General features: G+C 42.9%; 1 long non-coding RNA gene across 6 annotated transcripts in view; it reads right to left on the bottom strand.

The window, feature by feature from the left end:
- LOC140910162 (uncharacterized) overlaps window positions 1–27,302 on the bottom strand; it is a 378,033-nt gene that overhangs the window by 144,234 nt on the left and 206,497 nt on the right. The window contains exon 4 of one of the 6 annotated variants that reach the window (XR_012158437.1): window positions 14,844–14,880. The exons of the other annotated variants lie outside the window; for them this stretch is intronic. This is a non-coding gene — a long non-coding RNA (uncharacterized lncRNA). The remainder of the gene's footprint in view (window positions 1–14,843; window positions 14,881–27,302) is intronic. 6 annotated transcript variants of the gene reach the window in all.

Here is a 27,302-nt window from a genome sequence, read left to right as displayed (position 1 = left end):
AATGAGGCCCCAACCCTCTCCTCTGCTAGGCATGAGGAAACTACTGGCTGTACCCTCTCTGCACTCGTGAGGAAACTGCCAGCCACTTCCCCCTAATCCTTTTAATCCACCCTCATACCACACAAGCCCTTTTCTAGAGTAGGCTCGGCCAGGAGCAGCTAACCAGTTCTTAAATTTGTCAAGATTTGTTTGCAGTAGGTGCTACCATGTTTTTAAACAGCACTTAGCTAGTATGTTTAAGTAACACTTAACACAAAACAAAAACACCCTTTCCGAATCTAGACAAGGTCTAGAAAGGGGAACCACGATGGTCTTGTCTGGAGTAGGAAAAAGGTGAGTTTTGGTCCGGTTTAGCTAAGGTTTCTAACGAAGCCTGATCTTGGTCAGCTCAACTACGTTAGCAAAAGTTCCTGGTGTAATGTCAGTCAGGGATGTGATTTTTCTGCAACATTTCTATATCAACTAAAGCCTGAGCACAGACGTGGTTCTAGTGGCAAAAAAGTACTTTTGGTGGTATTGTTTATTTCATTCAGAGGACCAATATAAATCATACTGGAAAACACACTGTTTTGGACAGTATAAGTGGCATTTATACTAGGAGGGTTTGCTGGAATAAATGTACTGGTATAGCTACACTATATGTAGACGAGGCTCTAAACTCAGCCACTTTTCTTAGCCATGACATGATCTCTGACCTCCTCTTCTTTCTCAGACCCTGCTTTACAGCTGTGGCTCTACAGGGCAGCAAGTAAAACTCTTATTTGATTGCTTATTTTGAAGCCGTTGGTCCAGATTTTGAATTCACACCACTTTTTCCGACCTTATAACCCCACCGTCTTCAGTGGCATTGCTCCTCTAATTACCCCAGTGCAAGGGAGAGGAGGGTCAGCCTAGCGGCAGGCCTCATTTCAATTGGAGCACATCATATCATCGTTTTAAACGAAAACACATGACACTCCAGAAATGGATTATAGCCAGAACAAGAGAGACACCAGACATGGCCGAGGAAAAAACATTTGGAATGAATGACAATACATAGACAGGGCTAAACCATGCAACCCTTAGTCATGTTTGTTATTTGCTCATGTGAGCAGTTCCACTGAAACATTGTGTAGTTGGGCCTCTATTAACTTCATGTTCCAATGCACATCAAGGTCTATTGTCCCATGAGGTAAGTATTAACTTTGGCTACATCTCAGTCAATATTTACATTTCACATCAATAAATATGGATGTTCACTTCCATTTGCTTGTTATTTACATCAACAGTACTGTTCACAGGGTAAAGAAAGAGGCAGAATCAGGGCCATTGGATTTCAAAGGGACCATTCATATGGAGAAATACTACTCAGAACGGTACAGGTTCCAGAATCAGGTCCATGATCTTCCATAGCTGAATATGCATATATAGCTATACTCCCCTGTCTCCATTTACCTATGCACGTGCATAGCTATATAATCTTAGGTGCATGTAACAATTACGTTAGCTGACTGAATATTGCACAATCCCACTCATACATTTTCCGCTCTGCTCATGAATTGCCCATGACCTGCTTATGCTTTTATTTGAATATATTCAAAGGTAGATTCTACCTGGCCATTGTGCAGGTGCCCAGTGGGGGTGATTTGGGGAAGAGGGAGGAAGTGAGGCACTGCTCCAATCTGTGCAACCCATGTAAGGGCCAGGCAGAACTCACAGCTCAGGGATTACTCTCTGACTTCTCCCTGGTAGGTGCGAGGCACCCCAATGGGGTTCAAGGAGAAGTCACGGCTCCAGTCCCACGTCTGCCAGGCAGCAACGCCAGCCAGCTGCATTCCGCAAGCCGCTATCCACGCCAAGGCATTAGGGGCCGAGTGGCTCAATACCACTCCTCCAACACAATGCCAGAATGGCACGGTCTAGCTCCTAGTACTTACAACAATTCACTTCATAATACAGCACTAGACTATGCCCCGTAGACACACCTAATAGTAGAAGTGGTACTTTTAGCTGAATCTCCCCAGGAACTCCCCATTACACAACAGGACCACCCTCTACTCTACTCTTCATTACACCAGTCCTGGTCCTCTGGGTAGCATGAGAATGGGTTTGGCCATGAGCCCACCTCCTCCTCATCTCTCCTTGCCCCCTTTGGGGCACTGTGCACCCCTGGCTGCAACTCTACCTGGCTTATATATGGGCATTGCAGTGTGGGAGAAGGCACCCTGTGTCCTTCCTACCACACACCAGACCCTTGGTGAATAAACTCTTAGCGTGAAATCTTGCCCCCACTGAAGTCAATGGGAAAACTCTTATTGACTTCAATGGGGCCTGGATTTCACCCTGTGTATGTGACTATTCCTCATGGTTACTTAATATTTCAATGTTAACTGTGTTGGTTAGTTTTGATTGGACATGTGGTAATCTTCGACTGGATGAATATTATTCTTAGACTCATTTCTGGAGGGAACATTTGCATTTTTATAGACAAAATGCAGTGTCTATTTTACAAATAGTCTCTAACGTTCCCTTGAATTTTGCTGTTTTTAAATGTGATTATGATTATATGATTATTCATAGGATAATAAAAGGAGGGGCACAAACTCTCCAGAGATGAAGTCATTTAAAAGTTTAGGCTGGTACTGCTAGAAGTTTTGTTGCAGCATTCACTCACCTTAGGTAATAGTTTTCCAAGATCCATTTAGGCCTTTTTAACGAACTAAAGTTCTTTTTCATTTTTGGCGGCAACACCACCACCACCCCACTGTTTTTTCCTCCTACTCTTTTAAATCAAAACGTTAACAAAATAGTTATCAATACTTTTTCTTTACAAGCAAAATAGATTATTCAGCACACAAAAATGTGACATCCTTTTCAATAACGTTTTTGAAAAAGATTTGTTAGGGGGTGGGGTTCATGAAAAATTGTCAACATCATGAACACGGGTCTGTTTTGAACATCACAAAATGAAAATGGCTTCCAAATGTTGGTATTTCCCCACAAAAACAGGTTTTCAATTTCTTTATCCCTGAACAAGGTGAAGCGTAAGTTGCACCAGCACAAGCATCACCCAGCAATGCGCTTCATAGATACCCCTATGGTTGACAATTCCTTCCCTGCTCCGGGGTAGTAATTTGCAGCTTACCTACACCAGATGTAAATTACTATCCCTGCTGGCTCAACTGCATAGGCTGGTACATTGTGGGACTGGAGCAAGGGTTCCTCCCCCTCATTTGCCCATCTGCTCCAGCTTATTTATTTACACCTCTGCACCTGGACTCAGGGTGGATCTCACTCTGTCTTATTCTCTTTCCTGGCTGAACAGTACAAGTCACAGTCTAATCCTTAGTTTAATCTAATAACCTGCACTGACTGCTCTAAAGACAGTCTAGGCTGTGGCAGACAAATTGCCTTCCTTGTGCATCCCAAACGCCTTTTTGGGTCAGTGGGAGATCCAGGTGTACAAGGAATGCAAGATCAGGACCCAAACCTACGTGTCAAGAAGTGTTTCTCTCTTGGTGAAGGAAATGACAACCCGTGTGCAGCAGCCAATGTTTAAACCTCAACATCCTGGTTATTTATTCTTTAAAATGCCACAAACCATAAGTACATATTATTGACAAATCACTTGTCAGAGCTCTTTTTTAATTTAATTAAAGCCATTTTTTATTCATGGAAGTGCAAAGAAGCAACTTAAATAGATAACATGGTTCACACTTGCATCAGATGAAAATAGCCAGACCAAATTTTGGCAAAGTTTAGAACAACAAAACATTCAAGCAAAGACTATGCATGTGCCAACTTTCATCTCAGCAGAGGTAGAAATACAATAAGTTATACACAGAGCCTCCCAGTGGAAATTCTTGCAGACTTCTAGCTAGAAGGATATTTATAGCACATTGTGGAGGGCTAGACTGCAGGCCTGATTCTCCTTTAACGTACATGTTTGACTTCACTGGTGTTAATCCCGATTTAAACGGGTGCGAGTTCAAAATTAAAGCACGCCCTTCAAGTAAGGGTAGTGCGCTGCCCAGGGGAAGCATCGAGTCTCACAGACACCTCTAATTTTGCCCTTAAGAATTTACAAATGAAAAATGATATCCACAAACATACGAGCCAGTATATTATATATGCACCTAATTCATATGGGTTGTTTCGCAGTTGATCAACTATGTGCTTACCCGTGACATGATGGCAGTGCAGTGTGTGAAGTGCATGGTGCCTAAGTGCCTCTGTGGGACTGTTTTCGTTCCAATGCATTTTACTAAATCATCCACATACTGTACATCCAATAGGAACCACAATGTTACAGGTTCAATTAAAGTTTTCATTAGGCAACCTTCTTTCTCAAGTTTCAGAGTAACAGCCGTGTTAGTCTGTATTCGCAAAAAGAAAAGGAGTACTTGTGGCACCTTAGAGACTAACCAATTTATTTGAGCATGAGCTTTCGTGAGCTACAGCTCACTTCATCGGATGCATGCCGTGGAAACTGCAGCAGACTTTATTTATACACAGAGAATATGAAAAAATACCTCCTCCCACCCCACTGTCCTGCTGGTAATAGCTTATCTAAAGTGATCATCAGGTGGGCCATTTCCAGCACAAATCCAGGTTTTCTCACCCTCCACCCCCCCCCCAAGTACCCCTAAAGCATCCCTGCTCAAAAATATTACCAGGTGGACCAAGTCCCTTCTATTCCACAGGTATTAGATCATTTCTTTTAAGCGATTGATCGGGGGGAAGCCCCTGGAGCGGTCCCTAAGGTGCCAGTTCAGCAAAGATTTCAAGTGCTTTGCTGAATAGGGATAGACTACAGAATTAGGAGCTTGAGGCCAGTTCACTTAGCTTTACATTGATGCACCTACGTAAGATGTACAAAGCTTCAGAAAGGGGATTTCCTTTATTGCATGAGTGGTTTTGTCTTATAGTTGTGTGTGTGTTGAGAACATCCATAATCAAGGCTCAACTATAATAAGCGCTACAGGACTGGGTTGGACAGTATACCAATAAGGCACATGGTAAATATGTCTGTAACAAAGTTTCCAGGGAAGCCTTTGTCAAAGATTCAGCAGGCCAAATATACCTGTGCAACACTACTAAAGGCTAGTGGAGTTCCAAACATGCAGTTATATGGAAAGCATTCAGATACCATGGTGAAGGGCAGCCGTATAAATCCCTAAGGGCTTGTCTACGTGGGAAAGAAGCCTAGTGTGGAGTAGCTAACGCTGAGTACCTAGTGTGTGCTAGCTAGTCCACACTAATCCTCCATGGGGACACACTCCACACTTTGGAACTATATTAAGCCAAAGCCCACAAAGGCACTTGCTGTGCAGAGCAAGAGCATCCCTAGGGGGAGTTAGGGTGGAGTGGGTAATGCACTTTAAATTCACATCCTAGCTCACTCTGCACTAACTTCCCTGTGCAGATAAGCCCTAAAACAGACAGATAGCTGCACATATGGAAGGGAGGACGAAACTGGTGTTCAACATCTTTATGAATGCTGATGATTCGTGAGAAGGAAGGAACTCTCAGAGCCCGGCTAGTTTGCACGGTTGGCAGTTGGGATCAGGTGGGAGGACCCCTCCCACACCCCCGCCACACACACACACACGCAAACCTTTCCACCTGCAAGCTGAACAAGTGCAATTCGGAATCAGTGAGACACAACAAGCAGAGGAGTCCATTAAACCATTTTCACAGAGGCCCTGTCCCAAGTAAAACCACACTCTAATTTTGTAACACTAACGTTCTTTCACAGCTGATAAGGTAAGTGGGCAATAATTTAGCAACTTTACCTTTAAAGTTAACCAAGCTTATCATTGTGGAATCCCTTTCTGTGGTCAGAGTTTCCATGATTTAAACAATACACTAAAGCCCCATCTGCTGCATCTCATTGATAATATTATGCAAAGTTCATTTTGGTAACTCACACTCACTCGCTCCTGCAATGTGGGTAGCAAACATATGTTTACTTTTCCTTGCCTCTCCTGGGCCATACCCAATCCCCTATGAAAAAAAAGAAGTTGGTATTTTATTTAATTTTCGGTGTGTTTTTTAAAATCTATAAATCAGATTTGGAATTCCAAACTCTAATGCGTCATTGCAATAATGGCAACAGCACTAATTTCAGGCCAGGATGTGCAGGAAACGCCCCTTTTTCTGTGCTAAAGCCTAACTTACCCCATTCTGCCAGGGCCATAGGAGGCTGAAAACAGAGCTGAGGATAAACATGACACAGGGCTGTGCAAACTTGGCAGCAGGGCGGGTGAGTGGTGTAAGAGCCCCTATGTCAGCTTTCCTGCCCACTGGAGGATCAAGCCTTGCACATGGGTGATCCTCCCTGGGCCAGTTAAATGAGCTTTACAGCTAGAATAAATCAACAGCATAGCACAAAGCAGCCACATCTGCACTGGAGGATCCAGCCTGAATCCTATCAACTATTCCTATAAAGAGAACAGAGCTCAAATAGGTAACATGCCAAAAAACCAACAGGAAGGTAAGTATCTACTGGTTCAGGAGAGCACCTAGTAGGAAAGGAGAGTTGTATCCTGTTGCTAAGCAATCAGGGTTTGTTGGGGTGTTTTTTAAGAGGTAACCTCCCTCTCTTCAAGGGATCAGTACTTTTTTATCTATATACTGGGAGAAATAGTTAAACAGGAGGAGACAGACTTGTGGAAAATAAACAGCATTAGAAGAACTGGAAAAAAAGCACTGTGGTCCTTTAAGAAGGGAAAGGAACTGCTGCCGAGAAGCCCATCCGTTTTTTGGTCTTCCAGTCATATATCTGTCAGTTTTATGGGCATTGAGCAGAGACCATGATCCATCACTCCTTTTATTCAAAGCTCTCCTGTTCTACTTTAACCACATAAAATGGGAATTTGAATTCATGACCAGGCCGGCAGGAATTTCTCCTGGACAATTTGGTGGTGTTGTCAGAAACATGTATTTCCCTAGTTTACAAAAGGGGACCTGGCGTTGCACCTTGTGCTGCCATTCACACCCGTGCAAAGTGGGAATCGGAGGAGTGATGTTTACAATATTTTACACTGACGACAATGACCACACAAGGTACAAGGCAGTGGAGAATCAGGATCAAGGGGTCTGATGTGACCAAAAACATTAATGTCCCAATAACTTAGTCATTCTAAATGGTCACTCTTGATCTCTTCTTACAGTATTATTGCTAAATTCTGCCCTTGATTACTCCAGATTTATACCAATGTGACATCATTGACTGTAGTGTAATTGTTTCATATTTTCCTCAGTATAGCTGAGAGCAGAATACGGTGGTCTCTGTGCTAATCCACCAGGGCTACAGGTGCATTAGGTATACTCTTTATGGGTAAATTGGTAATTCTGTATTTATGGAATCTGTATTTTGTTGAAAATCTCCCTTCCCTTTGATCCTTAAAAAAGTTTTAGGTCTGACCTCTGACCTTGATATTAGAATAATTATGGGATTTCTAATGTACCTGTTTGGTTACGTAGAGCTTGTCCACATTACCTGCTGGATCGACGGGCAGCAATCGATCCAGCAGGGGTCAATTTATCGCGTCTAGATTAGTCTAGACGCGATAAATTGACCGCCGAGCGCGCTCCCGTGGACTCTGGAACTCCACCAGGGTGGGAGAGCCGTCGACTTACTGCAGTGAAGACACCACAGGAGTTCTGTGATTAGATTAGAATCTCAGATCTCAGCTTTCATTAAAACTAAAGTTTTTAAGCTCTCATATCTGTGGCAAAAACTTGCAAATGTGGACCCGAAAGACTCAAAAACCCGAAGGCAAATAAATCAACTGCCCAAATTATCGTGTTTGTAACCTTATGATTTTTAAGCCAATCTCATGATTTTTTAGATCCTGACTCCATTTTCCAGTGTTTGGTATTGACAATATTGATAGTCCTATAGGAGACAGCTGGAGGGACAGACAGGAGATCTGAATTCAGCTGACAATTTGGGAGTGTGCAGGCCAGTTAATAAGGTTACTGGTGTGGTAGAACTCAGGGAGGCTTCCAAGTCTCATGAGAGCACTCCAGAGCCTCAGAAACAAGCATTAAACTCAGTCATGCCTCACCAATCTATTAGAATTCTTTGAGGGAGTCAACAAGCATGTGGACATGGGTGATCCACTGGATACAGTGTACCTGGACTTTAAGAAAGCTTTTGACAAGACCCCTCACCAAAGGCTCTTAAGCAAAGTAAGCAGTCATGGGATAAGATGGAGGTTCCTTTCCTGGATCAGTAACTGGTTAAAAGATAGGAAACAAAGGATAGGAATAAATGGTCAGTTTTCAGAATGGAGAGAGGTAAATAGTGGTGTCCCCCAGAGGTCTATAATAGGACCTGTGCTGTTCAACATATTCATAAATGATCTGGAAAAAGGGGCAAACAGTGAGGTAGCAAAATTTGCAGACGATACAAAATTACTCAAGCCAGTTAAGTCCAAAGCAGTCTGCAAAGAGTTACAAAGCGATCTCACAAAACTGGATGAGTGGGCAACAAAAGGGCAGCTGAAATTCAATGTTGATAAATGCAAAGTAATGCACATTGGAAAACATAATCCCAACTATACATATAAAATGATATGGGCCTAAATTAGCTGTTACCACTCAAGAAAGGGATCTTGGAGTCATCGTGGATAGTTTGCTGAAAACATCCGCTCAAAAAAGCTAACAGAATGTTAGAAACCATTAGAAAGGGATAGATAAGACGACATTATATAAATTCATGGTACACCCAAACCTTGAATACTGCTGCAGTTCTGTTCAACCATCTCCAAAAAGACATATTAGAACTGGAAAAGATATAGAGAAGGCCAACACAATGATTAAGGGTGTGGAAGAGCTTCCATAGGAGAAGAGATTAAAAAAAACTGGAACTTTTCAGTTTGGAAAAAGGGACAACTTAGAGGGGATATGATAAAAATCTATAAAATATCTGGTATGGCAAAAAAAAAAGTGTTATTTACTCCTTCACATAACATAAATTCCCCCCTCCCAAGTAAAAATTTCAAAACTGAAGCAAGGCCCTCCTCCCACCGGTTATTTTCCTGTGTCCATTCCACTTGTTTAAGAACACAGTGCTAATAGCAATGGGAATGAGTTCTTGCGGGAATGAATATCACACATTAAAGCCCAAGTCCTTGCACATAGTGCACAGCCCGGATCCTCCTTCCCTAGGCCAAAGGGGGGCTGGAAGTCCTAACATGCCCGTTCTGTAGGCTCTGCATCACACAATAGGTACTTATGGCCATGCTCCCACACCCAATCCTGTCCAGTCTCTTCCCAGGTTCTGCTGCTAGTCGAATCTGCACTCACAAAGGAGGGTGGTTTAAGTTGGTTCCCCTTCTGGATTTCATGATGTTGCATTTTTGTTAGTAGAGAGCAACACTTTAGACTCTGGCCAATTAGCTATAGCAGCATAGTGCTCATAGAGATTATAAAACCTAAAACCAGCAAAACTGGTTTTCTTTGTATAACATACTCCAGCCCCTTCCCTCCCCATGACCAAATGCACCCCTTTATTCACACCCTACCCGATACTGCAATAGTTGTACAAAATATTCCTTGTGAGGTATCATTTGAAAAATAACTCACTGATCAATCATATCATGGTGAAATGCGTGTAGCAACATCGTGTGTAAAGTTATGAAATGGACCTGTATAATTTCAAAGGCACATGCTCAAACTAATGTCGCACTAATTAAGGCAAACCGAGCCAAGCAGGTCTTAAACAAAAGGATGTCTGTTTACCTCAAATTTACATATAAACTGTAAACAGTCCTCAGAGAACAAAAGGCGGAAGGCAGGATACAAAGGAAATCTACATGTCAGCAAACAGGGGCAAGGACAAACAGCATGAGATTTCTTTCAGCAGGGGACATCATGCTGCCTTGCTCTCAGCCAGAAAGAACATCTACCTAGGAGTCACTCTCAAGAGCTTGCATTTCAAAGGGAGAAATGAACTATAAAAGTGAGGGGTAAACATCCCAAGTGACTCTCCCTGTCTCTCTCTTTGCACCTAAGATGACAAAAGAAACAGCTGTTGGACTTTGTGGAAGAGATTCTGACCTGAAGAGTTTGGTCAGTAATGCTTTTGGAAGCATGTGGGAAGAACCTTATCTAGTTTGTCAAGTTTACATTGGCTGGCTAACTTCATTTCAGGTGGCAAGTTGTCATGTATTGTTCCCTTACAGGGAAAATAGGCCTAATATCTCTGGACAGTCCAGGAGATGGCTAGACAGAACATACATTTTTAGGGGAAAATACTGTATCGGGAGTGTGTTTGGGTCACCCTGCGGTAGTAACCGAGGCTGGCAAGAGCCAGTGTGACCAGAGTGTGGCTGGCAGTCTGCAGTTACACACAGACACTTGGGGCACCCGCATGCTCGTGACTATCTGTGAGCACCCAGGTTGGGAGCTACAGCAGCAAAGCATTGTAAGGCACCCAAGGTTGCAGGGCAGGGGTGACACAGCCCCTCACCAGTCTGGATTGCATCCTGGAATGTCACAACCATCCCCCCCATGCCCCAATGAAATAAGCTGTACCAGCAACAATACAGTTTTGCCAGTGCTAACCCATCTACACTAGGGGCATTTGCCAGCACAGCTATGTCAGTCACAGATCAAACCATCACACACCTGACTCACCTAGCAATGCCAGATAAAGCCTGTAGGGTGCACCTGGCATCTGCTGTATCACTATTCTTGGCCCATTCCAACTAGCTTCTAAGCCGAACAAGGAGACATGCAGCTTTGAAAAATTAGTACCGCTTCAATGTGGTATCTATTCTGGTTGAGATTATCAGAGTATTGGGATTCCCAGTTAAAATGCATGCCGTTTTGCTTTTTTCGTCAATGACAACAGCAGCAGAATAAGTGCGTTTATAGAAACAATCCAAGCCTTAATATTTTGTTATCTACTATCACAATCCAGCTCTGACACCTGGCAGTTCTATTCCTACCTCTTTCTCTTCTCGATATGCCCAGATCTCAGTCTCTCTCTCTCTCCTCTCCTTCCCCACTCCCCATCCCTCTGGATGTCACCATCTGTGCTCCACTTTTCTCTTGCTTTCTCTCTTCTCCTCCATCTTCTGGTATTTAAAGGGCTTTTAAATCTTTCTATCTGCACTACAATTGCCACTGTCTTTCACTTCAATTCTATACATGGATGGGCCACCAGAGAAAGCAAAACCATGGTAGTCAATACCACTCGTGGCCCGTCCATGTATAGAATTCAAACTAAAGATAGAGGCAATGGTAACCGTATCCAGATTAAGGAACAACTTGGCTGGCTGACGAATTGGTTGGAAAGTTCTTCAGTTTGGCCTTTGGACAGGGCTGCACAAAGGTTTTTGGGAGCCAGAGGCAAAATCTGAAACTGAGCGATACTGCCCCCACTCACTTTCAAAAAAAAAAAATTGCCATGGTGATGAAAGAGGCTATGACAGAAGAGTGACTGGGACAAATTTGAGTGGCACTGCAGTACCACCACTCATTTAAATTCCACAGGTTTAGAGGCCCTCTCAAATGAGGAGGCGGCCTGCAGCAAGCTGCCCCTTGCCCTGCCGACACCCCCATACCCTGGGTCCCCCTGCATTTAGGTAACAGATGGGATTCTCAGAGGGCTATCCCACTGGTACCCCCTCTCTGCTATAGCAATCTGCCAGTCAGACACTTCCAGTGCAGTAAGACAACTTTCCTGAGGCTGTAAGCTAGCGCACTACAGGGTCCAAATACATGGTACTATGGGCTAGATATTGCAAGGGGGAGTGCATAAACTGCAGAAAGAGCCCCGAGGTGACACTGTGATTCAGAGACTCTGCTCTGAGACACAATCCCTCTCCTGCTTCCCCCCTTGCTCCAAGGCAGTAATAAATTACTGCTGCCCTACACCAGCTGTGTATTAGGGCACCCCACAACTACAGCTCAGCTGCGCTGGCCAGCACACTAGTGGGGATGGTACATTGCCTCCACCTTCCCTGCCCAGTGGGAGTAAATGGAATATAGCTCCCACTTACTGCTGCTTACGCAAACCCAGGGAACCAGTACAGGGGAGTGAAGGGTGGGGGGTGGGCGAGTTACTTTCCCTTTGTGCAGTTTGAGTTAAAATCTGGTCCTATATAATTAAACAGATAATTTATTAAGTACCTGCAACCTCCTAACAACTCCTAGGGGTTGCTAAGGATGCATCTGAATCACATTACTCATTACCTTTTGCTACTTACAGGTACAGAAAATTATCCACAAGTAAACGATTACCTAGGTCATAAATTACCTACAAAAATTTGGGCTGGGTTTTTTGCCAATCATCATTCCAATTAATTAACCAGAAGTGACTGACTGGCTTTTGACCAAATATTTTCTCATCAGTATTCTGTACCACTTCCAACAGGATGAAGAAGAAAAAAAAAATCCCCGGAAAGGTTAGAGAGAGAGAGAGAGATTAGATGACATGAAGGCAGACAAGGAAAAATATTTCAGAATTTTACAGTGGAGCCTTCTCTTTCTTGTTTGCATCCACATTCAACTACAGAACTGGCATGTGTGGGTGTGACCTGCAGATAGACCATCATACCAGCAATACACACAAAGCGGTTATTGTATCTATCATGCTTTTTGTTCTGGGGCCTGAATTGTGTCAATGGAGAAAGGAAAGAGCAGATGCTTTGTATTTGCTGGAAGATTTTTAGGGTGGGTTATAGATAGGGTAACCAGATAGCAAGTGTGAAAAATCAGGACACTGTGTGTGTGTGCGTGTGAGAGAGAGAGAGAGAGAGAGAGAGAGAGAAGGGGGGGTGGAGAATGTATAGTTGCCTGTATAAGACAAAGCCCCTAATATCGGGACATCTGGTCACCCTAGTTACTGAGAGTGATAAGAAAAAAAAAAAATCACACCTGTACAAGCAGGCCAAGATTTTCAAAAAGGTGACTAAGGATTTTGAGTGCCTCAGTTCCGAGATACCCCCCTCAGACACTTAAAAGGAGTCGAATTTTCATCAGGGATGTGCTTAGCACTTGCTGAAAATCAGGATCCTTTGAGTCGTCTCAGGTTAGATATGAAAAAATTCAGCCCTTCTGAAAACGAGGCCTTGAATGTTCACATTTGCTGAATGACATTTTTAAAATGTGCACTGACGTTTTAGGACCAGGCACACTGAATAGTAAATAAATCCTTGAAGTTCCCAGTTGAACTAGCACTGCATTCTCAGTTATGTGTAGGGATTTTTTTAGATGCTGGAGTGTGCTGGAAACATCTGTAATGACAAGATTTGGTTAGTAACTAGGTGGTGTAGTCAAACATCTGTAAACAGACAGCCACCTACATAGCCCCCGCTAATTATCTTACATGCTGCAGGGACCACTACTGAATCCATAAAGGAGACAGAGAGAAACACTCAGAGAGAAAAGGTTTCAGAATAGCAGCCGTGTTAGTCTGTATCCGCAAAAAGAAAAGGAGGACTTGTGGCACCTTAGAGACTAACCAATTTATTTGAGCATAAGCTTTTGTGAGCTACAGCTCACTTCATCGGAGAGAAAAGTTACTGATCCAAAGCACATTGAAGAAGTTAATGGAAAGACTCACAATTATTTCAATAGGTTTTGAATCAGACCCCATGGTTGCAATTATTAGCTACACCCAAAAATATAACTGATTCTTTACAAATACAGAGAGTAACAGTATAATACATTCTATTGTGAATATACAATACATATCTCAAACTAAGTTATCTATTTCTATGCAAACTAATACCTATTCAGTAACTCCTTAGTAATAGGGGTTGATATAATTTTTTAAAAGCACAGTAGCTGTGAGCTAGATTGTGCACATCTTACTCACATCGGAGCGTGCTTACTCACACAAGTAGTTCTACTGAGGTCAACAGGACTACCAACATGAATAAGCACACACCAATAAGAGTAAGGGATGTACACTAGTCCTAGGTGGAGATTTTCACATTAAAATTGAATGGGAACTGGACATACACGGCTTTCAACGCAAGTTTTTTTCACCTAAAACCTTTGGCTACAATAACCCTGCCTTTCAGCTACAGGTGATTTAAACTAAGCCATTGACGCACAATGCAGTGTGCCATAAAATCATAGAACCACAGGGTCAGAAGGAACCACAAGGGTCATCTAGTCTAACCCTCTGCCAAGATGCAGGCTTTGTTGGATGTAAACCATCCAAGACAGATGGCTATCCAGCCTCTTTTTAAGAATCTCCAGTGAAGGAGATTCCATAGCTTCCCGAGGCAGTCTGTTCCATTCTCCTTCTGTTCTTACAGTTAGAAAGTTTTTCCTGAGATTTAATCTAAATCTGATATGACGTAGTTTGAACCCATTGCCTCTTGTCCTGCCCTTTGTGGCAAGAGAACAATTTTTCTCTATCTTTTTTATGGCAGCCTTTCAAGTATTTGCAGTCCGCTGTCATGCCCTCCCTTAGTCTCCTCTGTTCCAAACTAAACATACCCAGTTCCTTCAGCCTTTGCTCCTATGGCTTGCATTCCGTCCCTTTGATCATCTTTGTCGCTCGCCTCTGGGTCCTTTCCAGTTTCTCGACATCATTTCTATACAGTTATGAGCAAAACTGGACATAGTGCTCCAGCTGAGGCCTAACCAACTCCAAGTAGAGCAGTACTATCAGCTCATGGGACTCGCATGCCATGCCTCTGGGAATGCTACCCAAAATTGCATTTGCTTTTTGTGCAACAGCATTGCTGTGTCAAGTATTTATTATTACAACAAAGCTTCCCTTACCTTTATGCCTTCTGTGAACAGTTTGAATGAGTGTATCTGAACTACCACAAATTATCAGTACCAGAAACAGGGGTGAAGTATTCAAAGAACAGAGAGACCAATACCTTCCGCCTCTTTGCAGCTTGTCACTAGGATGTGTGTCTGAGGGGAAAGGAGGAAAAAACAGAGTGACACAAACACCCTGTACTGCAGACAGCCCAACAACAATGCCTGGAATAAAGAATCCATAAAAAAAAAAAAGTTTAAATTGGCTTTCAGGGCGTTACTTCGTCCCAACTCAGGACAACTACCCTCCTCTGCTATAAACAGAAGTATCCATTTAGCTGAAAAGGGACTGAAAATGTATTTGGTAGTGATTTTTAGTACTAGTTCTTGAAAAAGTTTATACTCCTCAAGTATTTCTGGAAAGATATATTAAAGCTATGAGCTCTGACAAGAAACAGAAGCAATTATGACAGAATATACCTGTATTCACACCCTACACACTATTGTAACAATTTTTGTACAAGATATGCCTTGTGAGGGATCATTTAAAAATTCAACTTGCTGATCAATAATATCAGGGTGAAATGCACAGCAATATTATATGTAACATCACGAACATAAGCTGAAATCATGACTGAAATATGCTTCCCAGGTAAGTCTGGGGAGTGGCTAAACCTGTTCCTCAGAGGCAAAGGGCAAGCTGACATCTCAGCCAAGTGTCAACAAGGCTGATGGACCGTTATCTGCTAAATGGCCATTTTTGGCAACGAAGGGAGCAGGGACAAAAATCTACATTTTAGCAAATTTAGCACAGTATGGAGTTATCTTTCTTCACGAGAGTTGCCTTGCTCCCAGCTGGAAATGCTTCTCAAAAGGGTGTGTGTGTGTGTTTGAAATAGGACTATAAAAAGAAGGGGCAGACACTCCAAGACACCTCTCTCCCCACTGTCTGTCTCTGGCATTGCACCTAAGATGACAAAGAAAAACAGCTGTTGGACTCGGGGGGTAGTCCTGACCTAAGAGTTTCGTCAATAATCTGTTGGAGCATGTGATGAGAAAGTTTGCTTTGCACCAAAGATGTTTACTAGTATCTACTTAAGAAACTATTTTATCCTTATTTTTTCTTGCAACCATTTCTGACTTCTATTCCTCCTAACTTATAGTCACTTAAAATCTCTCTGTAGCTAATAAACTTGTTTTACTGTTTTATCTAATCCAGTGTGTTTAAATTGAAGTGTCTGAGTACTCTTTTAAATAATAAGCTGTCATATTATTCCCTCAAAAAGGAACAACAGACTTAATAGATTTTCACTATCCAGGAGAGGGCGTGGGGGTAGAGCACTTAGATTTCTGAGGGAAGATCTGGGACTGAGAGTACGTTGGGGTCACCCCGCAACATAACCAAGGCTGCTAAGAGCCAAGTGTAGCTGGCTAGCTATAGCACACACACACAGACATTGCTGGCAGTGATTTACATGCTGGAGGTTACAGCAACAAGGCTTTGTCAAGGGCACCCCAGGTTCCAGGGCAGGGGTGACAGCCCCCACTAGCCTGGACTGTACCCCGGCTCTGTCATTACAGGCTTTTGGGGGAAAAGCATCAAGGTACTTTATTTCACAACAAACAGTTTGTAAAGAAAAAAAATCAATGAAGACAATCTAGTACCTTCCACTATACCTAAAAACATTGTTTAAAAAAATTCTAGTGGTATTTCCTGTCATTGATTTATTAAAAAGGGAACAAGATATTTCATTGCATAAAGTAAAAAAAATTACATAGCCCAGTCAGTGTCTATTAAATGCCGTTTATGCTAGATATTAGTTGCATTTCCATATAATTAAGTCAAAGGCTACACCTCTGTGGAAGCAGTAAGCAGAATTATTACCTGGATGGGTCATAGGGGGGATAAAACTAATGTTGCTCCTGAGGGCAGCAGATCCATGCTTAAATAATAGTTAGGAATGGGAAATGGTCGTAAAGTTTAGATCTACTTTTCCCCCATAGTTTCTTGGTGTTTCGATCCAGCATTTTAGTTCTGGCCCATATCAGGTAATTATATCCCAGTGTGACAGACTGTACCCCTATGTTCACCCCTTTAACAAGACTATGATACATTTTGTACAAAGTATGCCTTGTGAGGCATCGGTGTCGACTGCATGGGTGCTCCAGGGCTCAAGCACCCACAGAAAAAAAACAGGGTGTACTCAGCACCCACCAGCCACAGCTGTTTGGCAGCTGACAGAAGGTGCTTGGGGGAGGGCAGAGAGCAGTGAGCAGCGGGGGGCCTCAGGGGAGGGGGTGAAGCAGGGGCAGGAAGAGGCAGAGTGAGGGCAGGGCCTTGGGAGAAGGGGCGAAGTGGGTCCGGAGCCTTGGCAGAGCAGGGGTGGAACACCAACTGGGAAAAATAAAGTCAGCACCTGTGTTGTGAGGTATCATTTGAAAACTCATAATTTGCTGATCGTTATGGTCCTGGTAAAGTACGCATGGAAACACTGCATGTAAAGTTATAAGATTTCTCTCTATGGTATTACTAATACACATTCAAAGTCTGGAGAGCAACCACAAACCAGTTCCTCAGAGACAAAAGGAGAGCTGACACCTCATCCAGGTGTCAAGGAAATCAGATAGACCATCATCTGGCTACACGGAGTAATGGTCTCAAGTTGCAGTGAGGAAGGTTTAAGTTGGATATTAGGAAAAACTTTTTCCACTAGGAGGGTGGTGAAACACTGGAATGCGTTATCTAGGGAGGTGGTGGAATCTCCTTCCTTAGAGGTTTTTAAGGTCAGGCTTGACAAAGCCCTGGCTGGGATGATTGAGTTGGGGATTGGTCCTGCTTTGAGCAGGGGGTTGGACTAGCCTCCTGAGGTCCCTTCCAACCCTGTATTCTGTGATCTTCTTTCCTGCCGAAGAGTGTGTGGGTGAAAAATGTACTTCTTGACAAAGAAACAGCTTAGGGTTTCCATGCACACAGACTTTCTGTCTCCTGAACTTCACCTGGAGATGATTCTCAAAGAAGAGAAAGAACTATAAGAAGGGAAAGCAGACACCCCAAATGATCTCTCCCTTTCTCTTTACCCATGGCATCGACAACACTTGAAGAACAAAGAAAACAGCACTGAACTGGGGGAGGGATCCTGACTGAAAGAAATTCAGCCAGTAAGACTGCTGGAACATGCAGTGAGAGAGACCTTTGCTTTGAATTCACTTAGCTTGTTAAGTTAGGCATGAGCTGCATTTTACTTTTATTTTTTTAAACCAATTCTGACTTTTATGCCTCATTACTTGTAGTCACTTAAAATCTATCCTTCTGTGCTTAATAAACTTGCTTTACTGTTTTATCTAAACCAGTGTGTTTGGATTGAAGGGTTTGGGAAACTCCATTTGGGATAACAGGATTTGTGCATGTCATTTTCTATTAATAAAATGACGGACTTTGTACGAGCTTGTATTGTCCAGGAGAGACCTGGGCAGTACAAGACACACATTTCTGGGAAAAGTCGGGGAGTGGGAATTTGCTGGTGTTGTTCTGCAGTGTATTGCATGAGTGGCTGGCTATAGCACTCTCACAACAAAACTAGGAGGAACTTACATGTTGGAGGCATGGGAGAGCAGACCGGGGTGGTAGCTCTCACAACAAAGCAGTGTACAAGGCACCCCAGGCTGGAGAACTGAGGAGACAGCAGTTCATTGGTCTAGATTGTATCCTGGGGAATGTTACACCCAGATCATAACAATGGAGGTTCTTAAAAGATATAATACACAAAACCAGATCCTGAGCAGATGCACATCAGTGTAGCTATCTGCTTAGCATCTGACCTACAGCTCTGATAAAAAAAGTATTAAGATCTCAGTGTTAAGTCATAAGGGAACATTTTTTTTAAAGGAATCCAAAGTCAATGGCAAGTCTTTCCACTGACTTCAATAGACTGTGGATCAGCGCCCCCCCCCCCAAAAAAAAGAAGTTCTGTAAAACATTTCCAAGACAACAATTTACAGTGTATACACCTGTACATAGATGGTGGAGAATACTAGTATTTGGAAACTAATACCTGGAAAAACTTCTAGTTTGCTGCGAGGTTAAGGTAAATTGGAGAGGAGAAAGATTTGCTAAACTTTGAACTAAATGAATATATCTCCAACAGAGCAATCATCATTCCTGTCTCTCACTGAAGTGTTATTTGCTTGTTGATTCCAATAACCTTCAATTAACAACAAATGTTTTGGCCACTTACAACCTGCATAGTTTATTAAATCATATGCACTTGATTAGGTTTACTTAACATTTCCTTCATTAAAAGAATTCCATATGTTACAATAGGAAGAAAAAAATTGATTTAACTTTAGAAAATGTGCTGGGAGGTCCAGATTGCCAGAAATGCTTAGCCACCACATTTGGGGCCAGAGTTTCAGAAGCGCTCAGCTCTCATTTAGGTACCTAAATGAAGTGGCCAGATTTAAAAGAGAGCTCAGCACCCAACAACTCCAGCGGAAAACAAAATCTGGCCACACCATTTAGGCACCTAAATGCTAAATGGGAGGTATTGGATGCCGAACTCTTTTTGAAAAAAAACTTCAGATCCCACAGATAGAAACAGATCACAGCGTCCCTCTCTTATATGGAGCAGAAGGCTGCAGATAGGCTGAAATCACAGAGGCAAGATTTGGGGTCAAACATGGAGGGGAAATGCTCTTTCACGGTAGGATCCCATACTGTTTATCCACTTCAAGTCTCTCTTTGCCCTCTAGGGGCTTGATCTCCCATTGCCTTGTGCCCTGGTTAGTCACTTACACTTGTGCAAAGTGAACATAGAACTCTACCATTCTGATCTGGGACTGTTTGTGCAGAACTAACTAAACTACATGAGGTGCAGTGCAGTGGAGAATGGAAGTCACAAAACTCCCCCAGAAACAAAAAAACCTGGTTCCTGCACAGCTCCACCACTGAGGTTCTGATATAACTTCAGGCAAGATTTCCAGTCAGTGCAAGGTTCTGAGGCCACACACAGCCTGTTCATTTTGTATCGTTAGCAACCCTGCCTCAAAGAGGAGAGCCCGGAGTGGCTCTTTGCAGCAATAAGGTTTACATTTGCTCTTCCTACTGCTTTGCATGCAGAAGGAGTAGATGCTGTCTAGCGTAAGTGAGACTATTCCTCCTGTACACATCTACAGAAAGAATGGATGGAATTATGGTGAAGGCATTGTAGTGAGATTCAGCAGGTTTGGCTCTGCCATAGATTTCTGAGTGACCTTGGATAAGTCACTTTGCACCAGATTTTTAAAGCTATTTAGACACGTAGAGGAACTTTCAAAAAGCACCTAGTCACCTAACTCCCATTTGAAAATTCCACTAGGTGTCTAAATATCTTTACAAATCTGGTCCTTTATTTCGCTGTGCCTTGATTCTGCATTTGACAAATGCGGATAATAATACTTCCTTGCACTTATCCTCTGCCTTTCCTGCTTGTTTAGATTGTTCAGTATTTGGGGAAAGGACCTCATCTGTTCCAACATGTTTGCACAATGCCCAGCACGGTGGGGCCCTAATCTCCACAGGGACATCTAGATACAATAAATTAATAACAATTTTTTTAAAATTCTGTAGAACCATGACAATAGTCAAGCATACTTTGAGAGTCGTTTCCAGCTTCTTAGGTTAATTCTCTTCTTCCTTTTATTTTTTTTTAATTCCTTCTCTTTCTTAAAAAAACCCTACAAAAATAAAGGAGAGAAAGAAAAGCAGCAGCAGCCAATGGCTATTTGGTAGCATGAGAAATCTAACTCTAAGCCCATATCCTGCAATATAACTCTCTTGAATGGATCCCTGAGCTTGGGCAGAGTCCAGCTGGAGGCAACGGGGCTCTGTGCAAGCAGAGTCTGCCTGCATGCATCACATTGCCTGATCAGGACCTGCCTTTGTAAGTCACCATTGTGATATGGTTATCACGGGTTTATTTCTCAAGGTCACTTTTTATTTATTCATCCATCCGTGTCATGTTTGTGGTACAATAGCCTCCTAATCCCAGGGCTGGTTTCTTAACTTTAAATTAGTTTCCAATAAAGCAGAACTTGTACCTCTCAGGAAAAGCAGCATTGTTTTTAATACACTTGTAACCTAATGCTGCTGGTCCTTGGGGAGGTTCAAAGGACCTCAAAGGCAATAGTTCTCTGCCCGGGAGCAAAGAAGTCATTACAGCTTGTACTAGAAGATTTAATAGGTGTCATAATTTATCATGTAAACCGAAAAGTGTTTCTTAATTAAGTGCGTACGTTAATGAATTTTTTAATTTGATCCCTGTAAGTACCTTGCTATACTAATTGCAATATTCTACACATTAGTCATCCGCTGTTGCCCTTGGCTATTTTCTACCCTGAGAGGGAGAGAGCGAGCTTTTCAGTTAAAGTTCATTTAACTCTTTCCACCCAACAAATTAAATTTCTTGTTATTCACCCTGGAGAGTGACAGCTGCATTTCACTCCCGCAGAGCTTGGAGGCTGCCCGTCTCCATGCACGTAGACCTGCGTTTGTGCATGTTATGCATTAGGCAGGGAATAGAGAGAAATGGAGAAGTCCATTGATCCATCCATTGGGGCAAAATATTGCTTTGCATTATTAGAGACTAAAAACTTGTTCATGGTTCTGGGGCTAAAGGGAAGACTGTTTGAAACTACATTGCAGGACTATAGTCAAGAACATCAGGGACCCTTTAGTGCACACCAGCAGGGTCTACACAGACTAATTCACATGTAGCACACTAGTGCACTTTAGAAACAGCATCCCTGTAGTCTGCATTACCCGACTGTGTAGACAAGCCCTTAGGTGCTTGAGTCTGGGGCCTATGCACCCAAGAGCCTTCGGGATCTGGGCTGGAATCACACAGCAGGTCAGGACAAAGCCAAAAACAGAACCTCGGTGCCTTGATTCTCAGTCAAGTACCCTGCCCTCTAGGCCACCCTGCCCTCTAGGCCATGACACCCGGTGTAAAACTGGCACACGTGATGGCAGAATCGGTCATTACTGAAGCAGAATCAGGACTCACCCAGGCAAAACTCTAATTAACATCCGTGGCAGCGTTGGCCTGGAAGCCGAAAGAGGAATTTCAGGATTTGGTCCTAACTATATTTTTCATTGAGATTTCTAAAGCCACAGAAAATGCTTTTCTGAGGGGGGGGGGGGAATCACTATCTGTGATCTACCCACTGACAGAGAGGGCTCGCAAGCAGCCCCTGTGCTTCTTTCACAGCTTTCCTCTTCTCCCACAAATTAAACGGTCATAATATGATATGAACTTCATAATATTCGTCTAGGAGAGATCCATGTGGGGCTAGATCCTCCGCAACTGCACCTCAGCGACATCAGCGGAGCTCTGCTGCTTGCAACAGTGAGGATCTGAGCACGTTCACCTCCTACGGCTGCAGCATCCAGTCCAATGCTATTAACTATGCATTGTAATACAGTACAGGAAAGCAAGATAAAATACAGTCACCCGTTGTAACTGCTGCCCTTATTTTAGCCTGCATAACATGCTTCGGTCGGTCTTGCATTTGAATAAAAACCTGATTAATAAAAAGGGGAGTTTTCCCAACATCTTAACAGAGGCTCATCCTCAGCTATTTTTGCAAAAATAGCTTCTGAGTGAAATGGGGAAAATATTTTGCAATATTTAAGCAGGGTATTTTAAGAGCGATGGAAATAGGTATTCAAATCCCATAGACATTCAATGGGAATCAGGTGCCTAACTCTGTTAGACTCCTTTTAAAAATGATTAAAGCTGGAGTTTTCAAGATCGCTTATAGTTACAGGAGTTGTAGGACTGAGCCCTGGAACAATTAAGATACCACAAGGTATTTTTCTCATTTCACCCACAGGTTATTATTGCAAAGAGAGGAGTGTGATACACGGTTAAGGTGATGAACTCAACTGGACAATGCAAATGCATGTGATTTACTGAATGCACTAGTCTTTGCAGGACCAGGACTTAAGTGGCATAATAAATATGCCTGTATTTACTTCTCAGCATAGAAAAAGCAAAAGAAATCGCTGTTTCCTGTCTGATGAGCTATACTTCATCCACTTGTTTCTTGTAACTCTGGGTTATGAATCAAAAGGTGACTTTGTTGTAAAACCCACAAAAATTAAAAATTTCAACTTTTGGTTTCTATCGTCGCCACACAATTCCTAGAAAAAAAGCGCCCTAAACTGCAAAACACTGGCTCCTGTTTGTACGCTTATTCCTATACAGGCCACCAGGATTACAGGCAGGAGTAAACATTTGCAGGATTGGGCTCTAAACTTGTGAGGAAACACAGTGCAATTTTCCAATTGGGCCCATCAGCTTCTGAGGGTGAAATCAGGCACCTCCAGGACTCCATGAACTGGAGTATTGCAGTGCCCATAGGGTGTGTAAATCCAGACTAACACTCTCCGCTATACCTGCTGTCAGCCTTACACACTATGCACACCTGACCTACTGTATGTGAAGATCAAGAAGTTGTTGATCTAGCCATCAAGACTCAGAATCAAATAGCCTCTGGACTCAGGGAGACCGGGCACTGCATGGCCAGTTTTTTCCGCCGCGTCTCTGAATGCATTATTGATTTGCTGTTGCTGGAAGTTCTCCTGACAAGCTTACACATACAATTAAGTGCATTACACCCAACATGTTTAAATAGCCTAAGAACTTCTTAAGCCAAAAAGGCTTAGTGCAGCAGCACTGCATCACTCACTCACTCACTTCCCCACTCGCAAGCAGAGCTTGTGAAATTAATACCAACAGCACAGCATAACACACGTCAGGGAAGTGAGACTCTTTACTTGGGTGGCTGTCACCTGCCTCTCAACAAATTTCAAACAGTTTTGCCTACAGCATGCTGTTGTATTAGATAAAATGCATCCTGACACCTTTCTTACTCTATTATGCTTGGCTGCTAAAATCCTGAGATGCAAACCTCCTAAAAAATTTTTTAGAGAGAAAACACTGTCCAGTAATTTGCCAGAGGTTAGTTCTTGTGGGTTGTCGGTGATGGGAGGTTCCCCGTCTGTATATTCCCATACATGCCATCAAATGCTATAGTTTCTAGTGCCCAGTTTTGACTGGCGCTTCTCAGCTGTTTCATAATTTCTGATGAATTAAAAGAAGTGATGCATGATATTTAGTGTCTGATATTTAGATCAGGTCCTCAGCTGGTGTGAGCCAACAGAGCTCCACTGAAATCAATTTACACCAGCTAAGGAACTAGCCCAATACATTTAATGCATGTAAGTTGTTATTTTAACATTCTAATCACAGCCACCACTCCCAACATGTACATCTAGCCCAATATGTACAATACAGATAAGCATTTATTACCAGCTACCTAATTTCACTCATCTAGTCCCATTAACCTGAATAAAACAACACACAGGGAGGAGGAGGAGGAGGAGGATTTGCCCTATAGTGTCCCCCCTACTCCACCCTAGGAAGGTAAAGGATAATCTTCACTGATTTTATTATTTATGCTGACACATCATGAGCTAACCTACTGATAGACACCACACTGTTCATAACTATTGCATGGCTATGGAGTCAATGGAGCTACACCAGTGGCATATCTGGCCCTGAACAGTTTGCTTTTAAATCAACTATGTTCCTCATTAAATAACTCATAGTAGAGCTAAATTAAATGAAGGTATAGCTACATTTCCAGCTTGGGTGGTAATTCAAGAGCATTTGCTATTAAGAGGCATTACAAGTACACAATGCATGACTACAGCTATATAGTCTCTCAGTTTTGCCCCTTTTATGCAGTCTTATAGAAAGAAAGCTGAATTTGTCCCTCTGTTTTTTCTTTGGATTCTGGTATGTGCCAATGCGAGAGAGCGAATACATGCTAGCAGTGAGCCAATATGCAGCCAGCCCTGGGCTATTCATAAAAGTCTCACCTTCTGGAACGAATTGATGGGACAATGCCATTTCCCAGGCCGATTGCCATCTGCTTCTGGGAAGCTCAGGTACACACTGAAACGCAAGTTAGGCCAGGTGCCAGTAGCTGGGCCAAATTCTGGGTTGATTTACTTCATTTCAGTTGGGTTATAAGGACTGTAAGTCAGGGAAGAGTTTAGTCCATATTCTTCACTTTTTAGAACTTTCTACTTCTAGAAAGCAGGCATAGCGGCTCCAGCTAAAGTACTCAATCTATCTACGGGACCCTTGTCTTTATCACTCCTGTGACAAAACCACCAGTGAGTTATTCCATATAACTTCCCAATAACTGTCGCCAACACACACAGCTAGCTGCATCTATGGATCTGGAAAACAGTAGCAAGCAACATACTTGCAGGCAACATGAAGTTGTAAGAAGATATCAGTGCTGACGCTGCAGCAATACGTGCCATCAGTAAAGTAAAAAGGTCTGTCTTGACAAGAAAAGGAACCACAGAACAGCTGGGAAGTACCTTTCCTTTTTCCTTCTCGCTGCTTTCTAGATGCCTGATTTCCCCATGATGTTTGGTTTTTTGCCTTCTGTTTTAAGTCTTCATCCAGTAAAAACTGATAACGGTAGGCAAAAATACAAAACATAGGTGATTAGATAAAGTAAATTAAACACACCCTCTCTTCCCTCTTCAGTACAGACCAAGTTCTAACACCCATACATCAGCAAGCAAACTTACCTGTCCAGAAGTCAAGGACATTGAGAGATACCTGAATGTACCCACTGGTAAAGCTAAGCTCCATTTTGGCCCATCTCTCCTGTACTCACTATGATGAGGAAGCTGGAAATCCAGGAAACTAGTATTGCTCAAGGTGTAGTTGATCCTACACACTGAGCCATAGGGGCAAACTCCTACACCTGTGTGGAGTCCCATTGACTTCCACAGGGCTCTAAATGAACATCAAAGTGCAGCAAGTGTCTTAAGCCATAGCAGCTGAGGCACACAGCATTTCCTAGGGGTCGTCTACCCCAGTTAGCCATTAGTTCCCTGGAAATGCCCTTTGCTGCGCTCGTTGACAGACCTAAATTTGCTCTAAACAGGCCCAGGGATTTTTTTTTTAAATAGGCAGAGTGATTTCATTCGGTCTACAATGGGCATTCCCACAGAACTTTAGCAAGCTCCCTGTGCTTTAGCAAACTCTCTCTGACTACACAATCTTTAATACAAGCCATCTGATCTTTTCTTGAAAGCAGCAGTAAGTGGCTTGATCAGAAATGACATCTTAGGTTGGCAAAGCTAATTAGTTCACAGGATTTCCCCTTCACTCCCCCCACTTCCTCCAAACAACAAAGTGGACATGTATTTTCCCTCAGTTTCGGTCTCTCAATTGGGTGCTACCCTATTGGTGAAACTATAGTCTGACACTTGTAAAAAGGATTAAGTGCATCTGTTGGCAATTCAGCCAAAGCAGGCACATCTGCTGCTGATAAACACATTGTCAGTTCTTTGTCAGGAGAAACACAGTATCTCTGAATTAAAAAAAAAAATAGACAAGCAGCTTCCACCTATGAAAGAAACTAACACAAGTCATTTGGGGTTTTCGGGGGGTGGGGGGGGTGTCTGAGTATTTGTTGGACCTGCTTAAATGCTATGGCTCTGAAATTAACTCATGGGCACAAAAATCTGATGGCTTCCTGGAATAAGCTTCTGTTTAAATGTTGGATGCACTGGGAAAGCTGCAAGCTGCCTCAGTAGATGATATTTTTGTTGTTGTGGAGAATGGTACACAAGGGCCCCAAATTCCCCTTCGCCAGCCTCCGAAGGATTTCTCCAGCATAGGGGGAAGGGTACAGATGAAATGGCTCTGTATTCTTCCACCTCCTAATGTGGGGGGGTGGGGGGGCCTGTGGCTGGAGATCAAGTATCTGTTGCTACAACAACTTCTTCTGGCCACAGACAACTGTGAGGCTACTCTGAGTTGTGCTGGCAGCTGTAAAGATGGTACACAGCCATATTCCCCCACCCCAGTTCTGTGCTGAGGCCAGCGTATCCAGGACCAGACCATAGAATCTGGTCTTATGCTTTTAAATATACCCGGAGTTAAGCAGGAATACAGCTTATTCCGTTGGTCTCAGGTCTAAATATTTCAGAATTGTCCCTGTTAGAGACCATACACAGATGGGCACGGAAATGCTAAAGGGACTAACAGACCAGCTGATCTTCACCTGTTCAGGCCCTGTACTCAGGGGCAGCAACAGCAACATACGATTTTTGCACATTTTATTCCTCCTTTAAAAATAATAAATAATACTTTTATTGCTATTTCTCCGCATCTACAGTGGGGAAAAAACAAAATCTCATGGTACAGCAGTGACACCATTGGCAAAATAAAAGAAGTGCAGTGGCTACTGGTCTCACAGAGGCTTGTGAGATTTATTCCATTATTTCAGTTTTGATACTAGTTGGGGTAAAAGACTGGTGGGGTAAACGCAACAGTGAAACTGTCTCTAGTTTGAAGGCTCTGTTGCACCATTATTGTCAGGTAAGATGTAAAAATTGAGATGCTGAGCCCTTGTGGCCATTAAAGGTCCTATGCCACTTTGAGACAGAAAAGGGGCCTGGGTTTTGCCAGTTTTGCTGAGTTTTGCCACTAACTTTAATAGGA

Source organism: Lepidochelys kempii, chromosome 4 (assembly GCF_965140265.1).
Source record: "Lepidochelys kempii isolate rLepKem1 chromosome 4, rLepKem1.hap2, whole genome shotgun sequence".
NCBI classification, from domain to species: Eukaryota; Metazoa; Chordata; order Testudines; family Cheloniidae; genus Lepidochelys; species Lepidochelys kempii.
The sequence above is the reverse complement of the archived record's forward strand: the minus strand, read 5'-3'. Positions and strand labels throughout refer to the sequence as shown.